The sequence below is a fragment of the Diceros bicornis genome, chromosome 23 (assembly GCF_020826845.1).
Source record: "Diceros bicornis minor isolate mBicDic1 chromosome 23, mDicBic1.mat.cur, whole genome shotgun sequence".
Taxonomy (NCBI): domain Eukaryota; kingdom Metazoa; phylum Chordata; class Mammalia; order Perissodactyla; family Rhinocerotidae; genus Diceros; species Diceros bicornis.
Window position 1 is genome coordinate 42,277,355 of NC_080762.1, and position 14,948 is coordinate 42,292,302.

Consider the following 14,948-nt stretch of genomic DNA (forward strand, 5'->3'; position numbering starts at 1 on the left):
AATAATATGTTATTGAGCTAGAAAAAAGGTTTGTATCTTCTTTGTCTTAATACCAAGGCCCAGGGTATTTGATAATAAAGTGTTTATCAGTGAGCAGTTTAAAGGCTTACATTTGTGAAAGATACAAAATTTGAAAGAATGGTTGCTTGACAGAATAAGGATCTAAGGTTAGAAAAGGATTACTAGACCTAAAAAATAAAATCTAATAGAGAAAAATTTAATATATTGGACCTTATGTCCAAAAAATCAGCAAGTTCATGATAGGGGTATATATCTAAGTAGCAGCCTATATTAAAAAGAACAATGGATTTTAGCTTATAGCATACTCTGTTTCAGTCAACAGCACAATATGACCACAAAAAAAGCTGTTACAGATTATATTTTTCACAGTAATTAACACTGTATGCTGCCAAAAATCACAGTGTTTAAAAGAATAAAATAGTATTTCACAGTCATGCCAAGAAGAACAGCTCTTCTGCACAGCTCTCCACTATGAGATGACTCAGGATCCAGAGCTACTTCCAGCTTGTATCTATGTCATCTGGAGCACATGACTCCTAAGGTGGTCACAGAGAATCCCTAGGGATGTTCTTAAGGATCAGACCTGTAGGTGGCTTACATCATTGCCATCCATATCCCACTGGAAAGAATTAGTCACATGACCCCACTTAGACGCACGAGGCAAAGAAATGTCAATAAATGTATACTTATTGCATGCACATTAACAATCTCTGCCACATAAACTCTAAAAATATTTAGCAAAAGCTAGCATTTAGTACCAGAGAGGGAATTGCCACTTTTCTCTGGGTCTTGATCAGACCTCACCTGGCACTCAGATACTCAGCTTTAGTCACGGGCCTCACACTCGCAAAAAGATGTTGAAACACTGAAACATGTTTCAAGGAGGGCAACAGGAACAGTGAGGGCAATTACAGTATTATCATATGGGGAATAGATACAGGAGATGGAGATGCTCGACCTACTGATGGGTCCGAGGAGACACGGTAGCTATCAACCAGCATATAAATGACTGTCATTTGAAAGAAATGTTAAAGTTCTTCTTTGAGGTCCCATGGGGTAGAATTTGGCAAGCTTGTAAAAGTGAGATCTGGCCAAGGACAGAATGAACTGCCTCTGTATGTCATTCTCCCATTACTGGAGATATTCAAGCAGACCTGGGATCACCAGTTGCCGGTCAACCAGATACAGTTGATTCTCATTATTCATGGCTTCTGTATTTGTGCATTTGCCTACGCACTAAAATTTATTTGTAACCCTCCCAAAAAATTAATACTCTGTGCTTTTGCATTCTCAGACATGAGCAGAGCAGCAAAAAATTTAAATTGCCCAGTATGCACATTCCCAGCTGAGGTCAAACAGGCTGGAACACTGCCTTCTTGTTTCAGCTCTCATTTTATAAACAAGTGTCCTTTTCACAGTCTATTTGGTGTCACGGTTTTCACATTTTTGTGCTTTTTTTTGGTGATTTGCTGTTTAAAATAGCTCCCAGGTGTAGTACTGAAGTGCTGCCTGGTGTTTTTAAGCACAAGAATGTGCCTCACAGAGAAAATAGGTGCATTAGATAATCTTCATTCAGGCATTCATTTTAGCACTGTTATCCATGAGTTCAATATTAATGAATCAACAATATATATTAAATAAGGGATCTTTAAACAGAAACATATAAAACAAAGTTATATATTAATCAGTTGATGAAAATACTGTGACTAGAGGCTCACAGGAACCTAATACTTTATTTCCTCTGAGAGCAATGGTTCCATATTCACTAATTCAATATTCACGGTGACTTTACAGAACACAGCTACCTTGAGTGGTAGGAATCAACTTTACAGATTAGGAAAACAATACTAATCTTAGCTGACAATTACTACACACTTATCAAGTACCAGGAACTGCATCGGGCACTCTATGGGGATTATTTTCTTTAATTTCTATAATAATGCCATGAGACCAGTAGTTTACCCCTTTTACAGGCAAGGAAACAGAGGCTTAGATTTATCTGAGGTCCCAGGATTCAAACTCCGACAGCCTGACTCAAAACCTGCAATCTTAATCCCTGCACTGTGGAGTTTCACTACTTTTCCCACCCTGAACTAGCAAGATGCTGTGATTTTGCCTGAATCACAAAAAACCCGTGCCTGAATCCTTCAGTGCTTGTTACTTTCTTTTCTCAACTCCTTTTGCGAAAAGAAAAAATTACATACTCAATAATACTATGAGAGGTTTTCTTTGCATTAGACATATATAAAAGCTGGGAGGATATATACATTGCAGTGCTTTCCAAGCCTCAGATGCACAACCCTTTCAGCCCTTTAATAGTTCATTCATGAGGAGACCAACGGAACCTGCTGAACAGCCCTCCTTGCAGACCAAAAGAAATAGCACTCGCTGCTTACTTCACAACAATGTCTCCCTCTGCCCCCAGCCCTGCCACTGCAGCCAGCAGGAAAGGGAAAGGGGCTGAAACGTTGCACATCAGCCCTTCTTCCAGGTCCCTGGATCACTGAGGGCAGTGCTCTCCCTATGTCCTCTTGCCTCTTTGTCCTGGGGGCCCTAAGCCAAGGGATGACTCTGTAACCAGGATGTTGAATAGGCAGGACTCATGAGATATAATCAGTAAGCATCTTTACTTTTGCCTCCCACTATACTTTTAACATTTAATCAGTGGAGGAAAGTTCTTCCATTCCCCCAGATGCAACCTTGGGCAATACCATACCTTTTCAGTTCACTGTCAGATTACAAAATGCCCCCACTGATGTTAGGTCACAGACACAGTCTCAATTTGGGAATCAGATCATCTTGTCGTATCTTTCCCCACCTGTCCCAGTCTTGTACTTCTAAAACCTCATCCCCATCTTACTGTCCTGCCATAGCTATAGTGGAGGAAGGTAAGAGAAGGATGGGAGGAAGAAAGGTTTTATTTGATTGGTAACATTTCAAGACAGCTTCATGATCTCTGGACCTGTCAAGTGTTTAAAGCTCTTATTTTTGAGGTGCATTTGAGAGCTCCTTGGGGATTCTCAAGCATTGCAATCATCTGTTGCCACTTCTTAGACTCAGGCAATGCATCTCCAGTCAAGCTGCTCACCTGATCCCTTCTGCAGCTGCTGGGACTCCATCAGTGACCAAAAGTTCACTCTGCCTGCTGAGGTGCCATAGCCCCTCTAATCAGTGCTATTGAACAGGATCAAAGATGACCACCACATCAACTGTCTCCCATGCATGATTCATATCTATCATGGGAAATACCCACAAATTCTCTATCTGAACAAATTCTTGGGATATAGGCTAATCCCAATATATCAGAAACAATTCATTCCTCCAGTACCAAGGTAGCTGGGCAGCCATCTCTCATATTCTGTATTTCCCATCCATAAGACAGATACCTGTCCTTGGTGCCTGGCTAACTGCAGGGGCCACATTTCAAGGTCTCCAAGTAGTCTTGTTGAAGGCCAGAAGCAAGAGGCAGGCACCCTCTAACCTTCTCCCTTGACGGTAGAGGGTGCAACTCACAACTCATCCAGCACCTTTTTCCAAAGAAATCCTTTACAAAAAATTCCTTGTTCACGAATATCAACCCTCTCAATTCTCTTCTATACTCAGTGAGTAAAGGATTGAAGACTCATAAAAGGTTTTAAGCACCTACTTTGAAATTCCAAAGAGATGCTCTGTCTCACAACTCATTCGGCTGTCTGATATCGATCATATCTTGGTAGCTTGATTAAGATACCAACTTAAGATTTTGTGTATCTATATATTCCTTTTCCAGGGACATAAAACGTATTTTCCAACCACTCAAGAATTTGGAAGACGTGGTTCTATGTAGATGCTGTGCTGTAAGCCATTTGTAGCAGCTACACATAGCAGTCTTTAAAATTTTTAATTTATTTTGTCTTTTAAACTCACACAATTACAGTAATTGGAAAAATTATGAAATAAAGCAACTTTTTACATAATTATTTCCTAAGGAGATAATGAAAATCCTTCTCTCAAAAGTAAACCTGCAGGTTTAACAAGGGATGAAGTCCCTCCTGTACTGGTTACGTGGTCTGCAAAATAAACTAGCACAGCACTTTTATCCGAAATGGCTATTGAATTTCGCCTAGGTAGGTATTGTTTTGACAACTTCTATTTCTCAGAGACTAACTCCATTTTTTTCTCTCCTTGTTTCAAGGTCAGTGGTTGGTTCTTTATCTTCATATGCTTATATTACAAACAAACAAACAAACAAGAATTTTTCATTAAGGCCTAAAAAGAGCACAACTTCTCGAGCAACTCTTAACCTAGAGTCATTTCTCTTTTTTTTTTCTTCTTCCTCTTTTTTTTTAATATGGAGTCAGAGCTAATAATTCTTCCTCTTAAATCTTTAGTTTTAATAGGGTCACGAAAAGCATCTGCCCTGGCTCTTGCAGAACACGACTATTCTTTCCACACTGAGGTGACCTCAGTCGTCTCCTTGTACCCAAAGCACGTTATCCTCCAACCTAAAAGGAAAAGCCCCTGGAGTTATCAGAGAACTTCAGAGGGCATCGAGATACTAATGAGGCTTGACAAGCCTTCACGAGGCTCAGAGTGGCTGCCTAGTCTGAAGATGTTTGGATAATATTATTTAAAACCAGCTAACTTATTTATTTGAATACGCACACAGTAAAAACCTTAGGGGAACACTTAAAGTGTCTAGACACAAAGCCACAAAACAAAATTCCAAAGACAAATTGAACCTGATCATGTCACCTGCCTCCCACTTAATAACTTGTGGTTTGCTTTGCGGTACTCAGAGCAGCGGTCTCCAAAATAAGGTGTATGTGTCCAGGGGATGAACAAGATGAGCCATGGAGGTGCGGGAGTAAAATGTTACAACTTCTTCTTTTGGATATCTAAAATACAAGAAAGTAGTTAAGGATTTCTAATATTTAAAATATGCATTGACTTCAAGGATTTGACAGTGGAGCCCTCAGTCATTCATTTACTTGAGCACTTTATAACACTGTTCAGTTTACGTATTCCAGGTGAAATGGATTTACAGGTTATTGGAATACTTTTGCTAGACCAACCGTCACAAAAGGGACAAATGGCTTAAAGAAATCTTTCAGAGAAGCTGTGGATTAAAGAAAATACTAATGATGCCAATGAATAACAAGAAAATGGCACAACAAACATTTCTCCCATTCTCTGTTTGAATTCTCAGTCAACCACGAGAGAAGGTGAAAGTAACAATGAGATAATCAGACCTGTCATTGAGATGCATTTACTTTCAAAAAATAAGCACAAAATCTGTCCTTCTAGGTAAAGGTGACAGTGTAAGAGAGAGAGGAAATAACTTCTTTTCGGGAGAAACCTGTGTTTTGGAGAAAGCATTTCGAAAATAAATGTTTAGAAATATTTTCTTTGTTAAATGATTTTTGTTGCTGGAAAAGGTACGTATCATCTTCAAGAACTGCCAAATCTAGATACCTAAACTTACAATTTCCTAATCTGTTTAAAAATTTCCGGGTGAACAGTTTCAGTAGCTTGAACACATTGTGTAAAATATAAAAACAAACCACTTTCAAAATCATTTGCATATTGACAAGCAATTGACAGCAGGGAAGATATAAATACACCGGATGAATTGAAACAAAAATTTTTGCATAATTGGTGGATAGTTTTGAAAAATAATTATCATAATTTGTAAGTGAAACCAACAATGTACTTCTTTCACTTGAATCCATGTATCTTTGTGAGTTATTTTTGGCTGTGATACCATTAAAACCACATATCAAAGAAAACTAGTCTTGGGGCCAGCCCCGTGGCACAGCGGTTAAGAGCGCGCGCTCCGCTGCTAGAGGCCCAGGTCCGGATCCCTGGTGTGCACCGACGCACCACTTGTCAGGCCATGCTGTGGCAGCATCCCATATAAAGTGGAGGAAGATGGGCATGGATGTTAGCTCAGGGCCATTGGCATGGATGTTAGTTTAGGGCTGATCTTCCTCGCCAAAAAAAAAAAAAAAAAAGAAAAGAAAATTAGTCTTGAAATGTTACCTTCAAACAGCCGTATCAGTGTTAAGCCAAGATTTTCAAATATAATTAAGCATATTCATTAACATTGCTCTCACTAAACATCATCATTATTATAAGGCAGCCAAAAGGTATTGTGAATCACTAATAAATAAAAATTATTTTGTTCATTTTACCTTCAGTTACCTTTTTAAAATTTCTATATTTATACATTTTGTAATGTAGACAATATAGTACTAAAAGAGTGTTACATGTAGATAATTCATGGAAAATAAATATATTTGGAACAAATGCTCAAATTATTTGACAAAGAAAGAAGATGTACAAGCAAAGCAGAAAGCCCAGGCTTGGGAGCGAAAGTTCAGGCTTCCTGGTCTGGCACAGGCTCCTCTCATTGTAGCAGCCTCCTTTCCTGTCAATTTCCTCGCCTGCTCCCACAATCACCAGCACCCTCTTTTGATCACTCCAACTACCTATCTCCTAAACACACCAAGCTCTCTCACACCTGTGTCTCAGCCTAGACTGTTTTGTCCTCTCTTGTCCATTGCAGAATTCCAACTTTTCTTTTAAGACCTAGACCAAATATGACCTCTCCTTTGGAATTTTCTCCACTCCCCTAAATATATGTCAGCAAGGAGATCTGGTCTGTGGGGAAAGATGATAAAAGGGGGTGTGGTAACTTTGAATCTCAGTTCTGCCACCTGAAGTCTAGATATGAGGAAGTCACTGAAACTTGTTGATCTTCAGTTTCCTTCTCTGTGAAATGGAGATTCTGCATTACATTAGAGCAGACTTTTTCTGTAAAGGGTCAGATGGTAAATATTTTTGGCTTTGCAGGCAAAAGAGTCTCTCTCGTAACTACTCAAGTCTGCCTTTGTAGCACAAAAGTTGCTATAGACAATACATGTTGTTTATATAAACAAATTAGGGTGGTTGCGTTTTAATAAAACCTTATTCACAAATATGATTAATGTGCAGTTTCAGCCCATGGTCTGTAGTTTGCTGATCTCTGCCTACAGAATTGTGGTGAAGATAAAAAGTAACCCACACAACGTAAGTAAAGCACCTGGCATATAGTGGGTACTTAGTTTATTATGTTCTAGGCCTGGGGAAGCATGACTGTACAAAAACAAACATGATCCCTGCAGTCATGTAGTGAGGGAGATGGATATTAAACAATCACACAAATTATGTAAATAAATCTACCCACTCCCAACTCCCACCAAACCTCACATGCTCAGAGTTAAGTTGATCACTGTCATCAAAGTTCCACAAAAGCCTCCCCTGTTGCCTTCTTTTATTTGTCATGGTTCTATGAAGAAAATATAGATGATGTTATGAAAGCGTGTAGCAATGCTCCATGGAAATGACACTGCAACCTGAGAAATGAGTTAACCATATGAAGGAAGGGAAGAGAGAGGGAAGTGTGTTCCAGGCAGAGACCAACATGGGTAAAGGCCCTGAAGAGGAAAACAGTTTGGTCCACTTTGCAAAACAAGAGGAAGGCAGAGTTTGGGGGTAGGGGGGAGAGTCTGAAGATCAGGCCAGATAGGTATGGAGGAATTGGGGAAACTTGTAGGACATGTAAAGGATTTGAGATTTGATCCTCAGTCCCAAAAGGAAGCCTTGAATATTTTTCAATGATAGCATTTGTATACCCAACTTATAGAAGTCAGTGTGATTATTGTTATTATGTAATTATTATAAGGCAGCAAAAATATTTTGTGAACCATTAATAACTAATAACACCTTTGAAAATAATCCCTCCTTCAAACTCTCCCCAAAACCTCTTTTGATAGTGCCCTCTGTTTCCTTCTGGGACCGTCTGATGCAGGCCACTACGAAAGTTGCCTCAGTCCTCCAGGTGAGGCACGAGACATTCTCCCTACTTCTGAGTAGGACGCGGCATGGCAGCAGCCCCAGGGAAGTAGCGTCACTCAGGCACAGCGAGGGCTCACAGCCTCTAGAGCACAAGAAGCCTGACCCTGGCACAGGGGTCAGTGTGGCCACTGATGGCATGGGCAGCAGTAGTGGTGGTGTTCTGCTCCACACGACTTCACAAGCAAGCAGTGGAGCTCAAGGGGGGCTCAGCACAAGGAACACAGGGTGCTGCACTTGGGCTCACATGAGGCACCACCCCTGCCCTCTCCAAACGAAGTGTTTACAGAAATAATTGGCTAGGTCCTTGACGGGAGAGTGAGGGGCCTTGTGGAAGCCGGAAGCTGGTGAAATGCAAGTCATGAAATTGTGGTTAGTAGTACCAGCCGTACTTCTGTTCTATTAGTGGGAAAGGACAAACGTTTGGAGTTAAGGGACAGAAGAGGATGAAGAAAGAAAAGAAAAGAAAAAAGATGAGAGGAGAGAGAAAGAAAAAGGGATGAAGGGACACAAGGAGAGGAATACTCATGGTACTCTCAGCATCAACGTCACTAAGGGGAGAGTAACAAAGGTGTGATATTGTGATTTATAATAGGAAATATGTATTTGGTCTTCATCCTCGTTTCTGGCACAGAGCTCCTAAAACTCTTGAAATTTCCTAAGTGATAAAAAGATCTTTTGTTATGTCATTGAGGTGACTTTTGGAAAGCCCAAAGGTAACCTAAGAAGGGGCCGGTTGCCAGGGGAACCAACCATGAACTTTCAGTCCCATCTTCTGATTTCCAGGGAGAGGAAGGGGTTGGAGGTTGAATCAATCACCAGTGGCCATTGATTTAATCAATCATGCCTATGTAATGAAGCCTCCATAAAAACCCTCAAAGAAGTTTGGAGAACTTTAGGCTTGGTGGACAGGTGGAGATTGGGGGAGAGTGGCACACAGAAAGGGCATGGAAGCTCCGCACCCTTTCCGCATACTTTGCCCTATGCATCTCTTCCATCTGGCTGTTCCTGAGTTACATCCTTTATAATAAACCGGTAATCTAGTAAGTAAAATGTTTCTCTGAGTCCTGTGAGCCGCTCTAGCAGATTAATCAAACCTCTAAGCTGGTAGGTCAGACGCACAGGTAACAACCTGGGCTTGAGGTTGGCATCTGAAGAGGAGGGCAGTCTTGTGGGACTGAGCCCTTAGCCTGTGGAATCTGGTGCTGTCTCTGGGTAGATAGCGTCAGAATTAAGTTGAACTGTAGGATACCCAGCTGGTGTCAGATGATTGGTGGTCGGGTGGGAAAAAACCCACACACATTGGAATTGGATGCAAAACCCCTTAAAGGGGGACAAAACAGAGAGTGACATGGAATACCAAGAAACAAAACCCAAAGAGGGGACGAAGCAGAAACTGAAAGGGGCAAATGAAGATGGACAGACAGAGCCTGAGGGAGACAAAATAAACTCAATAGATTTCTGAAGTGCATTTATCAAGATATATTGCTTTTGTCACATCCTGCTGTTTTCGAACATGAGTAGGTTGTTGCCTGTTATTACCGACCTTTATGATTCTGATCAGCTACTCAGCAATTAGCTAGTATTCCCCAGATAGTCTTAACTCTGCGCTAGAGGAGATAGCCACAACAGGTCTCTGGGGTGGAGAAAGAGAGGAGAGAACCTGCAGAGGAGGAAATTACCACGCTGGCTGCAGAACAATGACACCTAATAGGGTTCTTGCCTGTGGTTCTAAAAACTAATAATCATACCATACATTTATTAAATTTAAAAATAATTTTCATAGCAACTGCTTCCCTCCACTTGCTGGACCTCAAGTTGGGTCAGTTACACACCAAACATCACACAGACTGCTGAGACACAGAGGTGAGAAGTGAGTGCCCATCCCCCGGCCCTGAGCCACAGGAGCTTTCTCACCCACCTCATCTCCTCAGTAACCAAGTCAAAGGCCTGACGCCTTGCCAGACATCAGCCTGAAAATGTTTGTTCTTCTTCTGAAACTTCGCTTCAGGGGGCCGGCCCCGTGGCGTAGCGGTTAAGTGCCCGCGCTTCGCTGCTGGCAGCCCGGGGTTCAGATCCCCGACGTGCACAGATGCACCGCCTGTCAGGCCATGCGGTGGCGGTGTCCCATATAAAGTGGAGGAAGATGGTCACAGATGTTAGCCCAGAGCCAGTCTTCCTCAGCAAAAAGAGGAGGATTGGCATGGATGTTAGCTCAGGGCTGATCTTCTTCACTAAAAAGAAAAAACTTCGCTTCAGAATACCTTCTTTGACTCTGGTTTCTGGCAGTGAGATTAGTGGATGGTTTCCCCAACACAAAGCTAAGATCTTGGCAACTCTTTCAAGCACTATTTTTAGGTTCTCCCCACACATATACAAAAGCAAGAGGAATTTGAGGCAGAGGATGCAGACTTACACAAAGAAATTCAACGCAGGGGCTAACATGGAGATCTTACGTTACTCCTCCTCTGGCTCTATCCTACTTAAAATATTCAATACTAAGCCCACAGGACATTGTGTTCCTCATCCTTCAGAGAATAAAACCATTCCACTATGATAAGGAAGACGTTACAGGGTAGTAATGTATAAACGTCCTAAGTATTGAGTCATCACATAATTATCCTGAATATAAATTGAGACAAATTATACATTTATCCTATCAATAACAAGGGAAACTTGCATTTGGTCTTTATCCACACAGATGCACCATAGTGCCTTTTTATAAGTTTCTTTAAGGAAGAACAGAAATTAAGGCTACAGCCAACACTTGTGTATGTCAAGCAATGATGCTACTACAATAGCTCTGAAACTGGGACAGCTGCAGGATGAATTTCCTGGAACTGCAGTAGAAGATGTGAATGGACGTAGAGCCCAAGTGAGAAGTATGTCGATGTAAGGTAATAGCAGAGCATCAAACTAGGTTGCTGCCCCTCTTTAAGACATCGTTTGAAACAGCTAGGCCAAGTATGGTTTTATTCTGAAGTCCTCATGCAATGCAGCTCAGATCAGCATTCAGTCTGAAAGAGGACAATTAAAAAAAAAAAAGTCATTGATTGCTATCAAACATTCCTGAAAAGTGATTGATATTTTGTTCTTGTCTTCATTTCCATGGGAGTGGGGATTCAAATGAGTTCATGTGAATGAGAATTATAGACACCAAAGCCAGGTTGAGCCAGGAGGGTGAATCACTAGCCCTCAATGCCAGGTGCTAAAGCCACCAACTAGCAAACACAAGGTACCAGAGATACCATAAGGCATTTTCCTGGTCCTCTTAACCTAGTTTCCCAGGCAGCGATGAGACCAGTGTCAAAAGGCAGAGATGGAAATGATAGTAGAAGAACATATAAGATCCTATAGATACACGACAAGGAAGGGGTGTGTATATGGAGGACTGGGGGAAATCACAGTGCTTCTTACATGTCTGTTCACTTAAACACAGCATGGGGAGACTTCATCTGGCTTCCTGGAGCAAAAAAATGGCCAGTTGGATCATTCTGGCCCAGTCAAGAGTAGAAAGGAGATTATAGAAATAAGTGATGTCAGGTCTCTGCCCTTCTGCATTGAAGGGCCATAGGATGTACAAGTTAGCTCATTTACTCCTCATAACAAATACATGAGGTAAGCACTATTAATAGCCCCATTGTACAAAATGGGAAACGGGCTTCAAGAGGTTAAGCGGCTTACCCAAGTCATGTAGCTAGTAAGTGGAAAGTAGCAGACCAAAATGCAGACATGTCTGATTCCAGAACCATGTTTCTTAACTTCTGTCTATACTGCCTCACAACGGTTCTTCTCCACTGAGGGAGCAGCAATGAGAGGACACTGATTACTGACTGAGCCTTGGTGAGTCTGAGACCCAGTGTGTTTCCTGAGTACAATGACACCGTTAGATTCTGTTGTAACACTGAATTACTTTTTGTTTGTTTCTAAAAGGGAAAACTCTCCTATTTTCTTCTATTCACCTCATCTCACCACTTCTGACATCAAATGTGTGGGTTTTCCACACCAAGCAATACTGACACTAGCTGCCTGGAGTCAGTACAGACCCCCAGGTTAAGGGCTCAGTCCCACAAGACTACTCCCCACCCCTCCACTTCAGATGCTAATCACAAATCCAGATTATCACCTGTGCTTCTGACCAACCAGCTATAAATCAGAGGTACACACAACTCCCTCCTCAGGTTTGATAATTTGCTAGAACAGCTCACAAAACTCAGAAAAGCACTTTACTTACTATTAACCGTTTATCATAAAAGATACAACTCAGAAACAGCCAAATGGAAGAGATGCATAGACTAAGTTATTGGGGGTATGTGTTGCACAAAGATCCCATGCCCTCTCAGGGCGGCATCACCCTCCCAGCACCTCCATGTGATCACCAACCCAGAAGCTCTCTGAACCTCTTCTGTTGGGATTTTTATGGAGGCTTCATTACACAGGCACGATTGATTAAATCATTGGCCATTAGTGATTAACTCAATCTCCAGCCCCTCACCCCTCCCCAGAGGTCAGGGATTGGGGCTGAAATTTCCAATCTTCTAATCAATCATCTCATTAGCATATAAAAAGACACTTGTCACTTCAGAGAGTCCAAGGGTTTTAGGAGCTGTAGGCTATGAAATGGGGTCAAAAACCAAATATATATTTCTTATTATGTCACAGTCTCTATGTTTTGCAGAAAATCCATGGTGCTGGGCTCAGTTAATGCATATTAAATTACATAAAAATCAAGTCCTTGACCTAAAAAAGCCTCATCTTAATATACAATGGGTTTAGGCCTGGAGTTGTGTTCATGATTAAGATTCCCTTTGCAAGAAACTAAGCCTGAACACAGAAGTTGCTGTTACTAAGAGTCACATTGCTAACAGTTTTATGAGGGCTCTGAAAATGATCAAGTTGACTTAGAAGATAAAGATTTGCCAGATAGATGTCCTTGGTAATGCACAGCTCCTTGTCTGAAATGAGACACAACAGGAAACATATGAAAATGCAAAATTTGTGGGAATATAATTATTTAATGGACAAGACCAACTTATTTGGGATAACAAAGGTAAAAGAATGTGTTTTCAGGCAGCAGCCCTCTGTTATATTCTATTACAGAGCAAATTGTTACAGTTACCAGACAAACCTCCTAGAAAAGAAAAGAGTAGGTACGCTCTCCTAGAATCATTGACATAACCTTAGCTTTAACGGTCCAAGTATACGGTTGCTATTCACAATAACAGGATCTCAGAGACACCCATGTACTCCACATCTACGTTGCTGGGAGAAAAAAAACCTCTTCTTAAATTGATTTGCCCTTTGTCACTGTCACAGATATGTTTTTCCTGTTTTGACAGGTAGTTGTAATTCTATTAGCAGCCCATCGACTTCCCTGTGAAATCGATCTGTGTTGGGCTGGCAGGGTCTTCTTAAACTGGCTGATTTATTGCTTCTGCATGTTTTCAGAAAGAGAGAGCACGTGCACGCTTACAAGTGAGTTAAAGAGTCAAGGGGTGGGAGAGGAAGAAGGAGAGGTAAAGAGACACTCCTCTGTCACCACAGAGTATAAAGTATCTAAACAATGTTTGAAAACGAGTCATTTTTGGCCTCACTGTTGGCTGTCTCCATGGCAGGTGAGCTGTGACCTTTTGCCAGCAGCCTAGCTGAGATGCCTACTAATGCCAGCCGGTATAAATGATTGTCAATTTCCTTTATTAATTTATCTTGCTGTCTCACGTATAAACTAGAAGCACTTGCTCACCTTGAATGTCCTCGATGTCAATCTATCGTGATTGCCTAATTTTGCTCTTGTACATCACATCTCACAGTAACCAGAACACGAGTAGCTGTCTCCAGGTGCCCCTGTCTCTGCCTGCAATCTTGCCCATTGAAAGGAAAGCACCCAAGCCAATTTGCAGGAGATCACAGTTTGCCAGAGGTCAGAGCCAGAAATCACCACTGCGTTTTGTCTCAAGAACCACGTCAGAAAAGAAAAGGAAAGGGAAGGAAAACTTAATAAACATCCTTGTCTTAAAGTTCCATCCCAAGATTTACAATGGAATCAAGAAATGCTAAATTAAAATAGTATGTGTGAAGACCAGGCAACCTGAAAATAAGTTGATTTTCCTGGTACTAAAGAACAAATCATTGCACAGTTATATACCTTTTCAAACTGAAAATGATTCTAAATATTCTAGTATCAACTTCATGAACATAAATATGAATATTAAGATCTCACGAGTGCCATTTGTAATTTCATCCTTGAGTAGTATAGTGGAGAGGCTAATTCTAAGCAGAATTATTACTAGGAAATACAATTAAGTAGGCAAATTCCACTTTTGCATCCTTTCTTCTCCATTTATGTACTCTCTATATGTTTATGGGGCTTCCACCGAGATACTCACTTCATCCTCACCTTCTAGGATAACACTGGAGATTTCTCCCTCTTCTCTACTGAGACCTTCTCAGTTGTTAGGCCAGCAAAGTGATAAAGTAATGTTTATATAAATGATTAACAAGATTTAATATAGTAACTCTCCCAGTAAGATTTTGCATTTTAACTGGAAATTTTTGTAGACATAACACTTTAACTCAAAATAGATACTAATGGTGAGAACTCTGGGCACCACTGAAGACAGATTGGTGGATGGGAGGATATTTTTCGGCAGGTATACCTTTCAACAACCTTCAAATGACACTCCTAGAATGATGCTGGTTCTAAACCACAAACAATGACTCTTCTGTCCTACAGAGCTCTGTGGAAACTAACAGTCCTGTGCTGAGCTATATCACCTTGGTTAAGTTGACACTGAAGGATCCAGGTTAAAGTTAGCCAAAAGAGAAACTTTTGCAAGATTTGGAAGACGTAAGTGAAGCAGCAGCCTTTACTCTTAGAAGGTGGTCACAGTCAGACATGGCAGCAAACAAATGCAGAGGCACCTGGTAGGTCTCAGTTTGTCCTCACTCTCCTCTGCTCTGTGTCCAGTTCTTCTTGCCAACTGATGGCTCTGCTAGCCAACAGTGGCCCCAAGCACACCACCAGCTGCTGAGCTGTGGACCCTCAGATGTGG

The 14,948-nt window shown here is 41.2% G+C and overlaps 1 long non-coding RNA gene across 2 annotated transcripts in view; it reads right to left on the reverse strand.

Annotated features, from left to right (window-relative positions):
- Positions 1 to 10,474, reverse strand: part of LOC131420524 (uncharacterized) — a 102,800-nt gene extending 92,326 nt beyond the window's left edge. Inside the window, exons 1-3 of one of the 2 annotated variants that reach the window (XR_009223557.1) lie at positions 9,818 to 10,474; positions 7,252 to 7,330; positions 4,743 to 4,898 (exon numbers count right to left, since the gene is read on the reverse strand). This is a non-coding gene — a long non-coding RNA (uncharacterized LOC131420524). The remainder of the gene's footprint in view (positions 1 to 4,742; positions 4,899 to 7,251; positions 7,331 to 9,817) is intronic. The other variant, XR_009223558.1, reaches the window with a different exon arrangement.
- Positions 10,475 to 14,948: the final 4,474 nt, after the last annotated feature.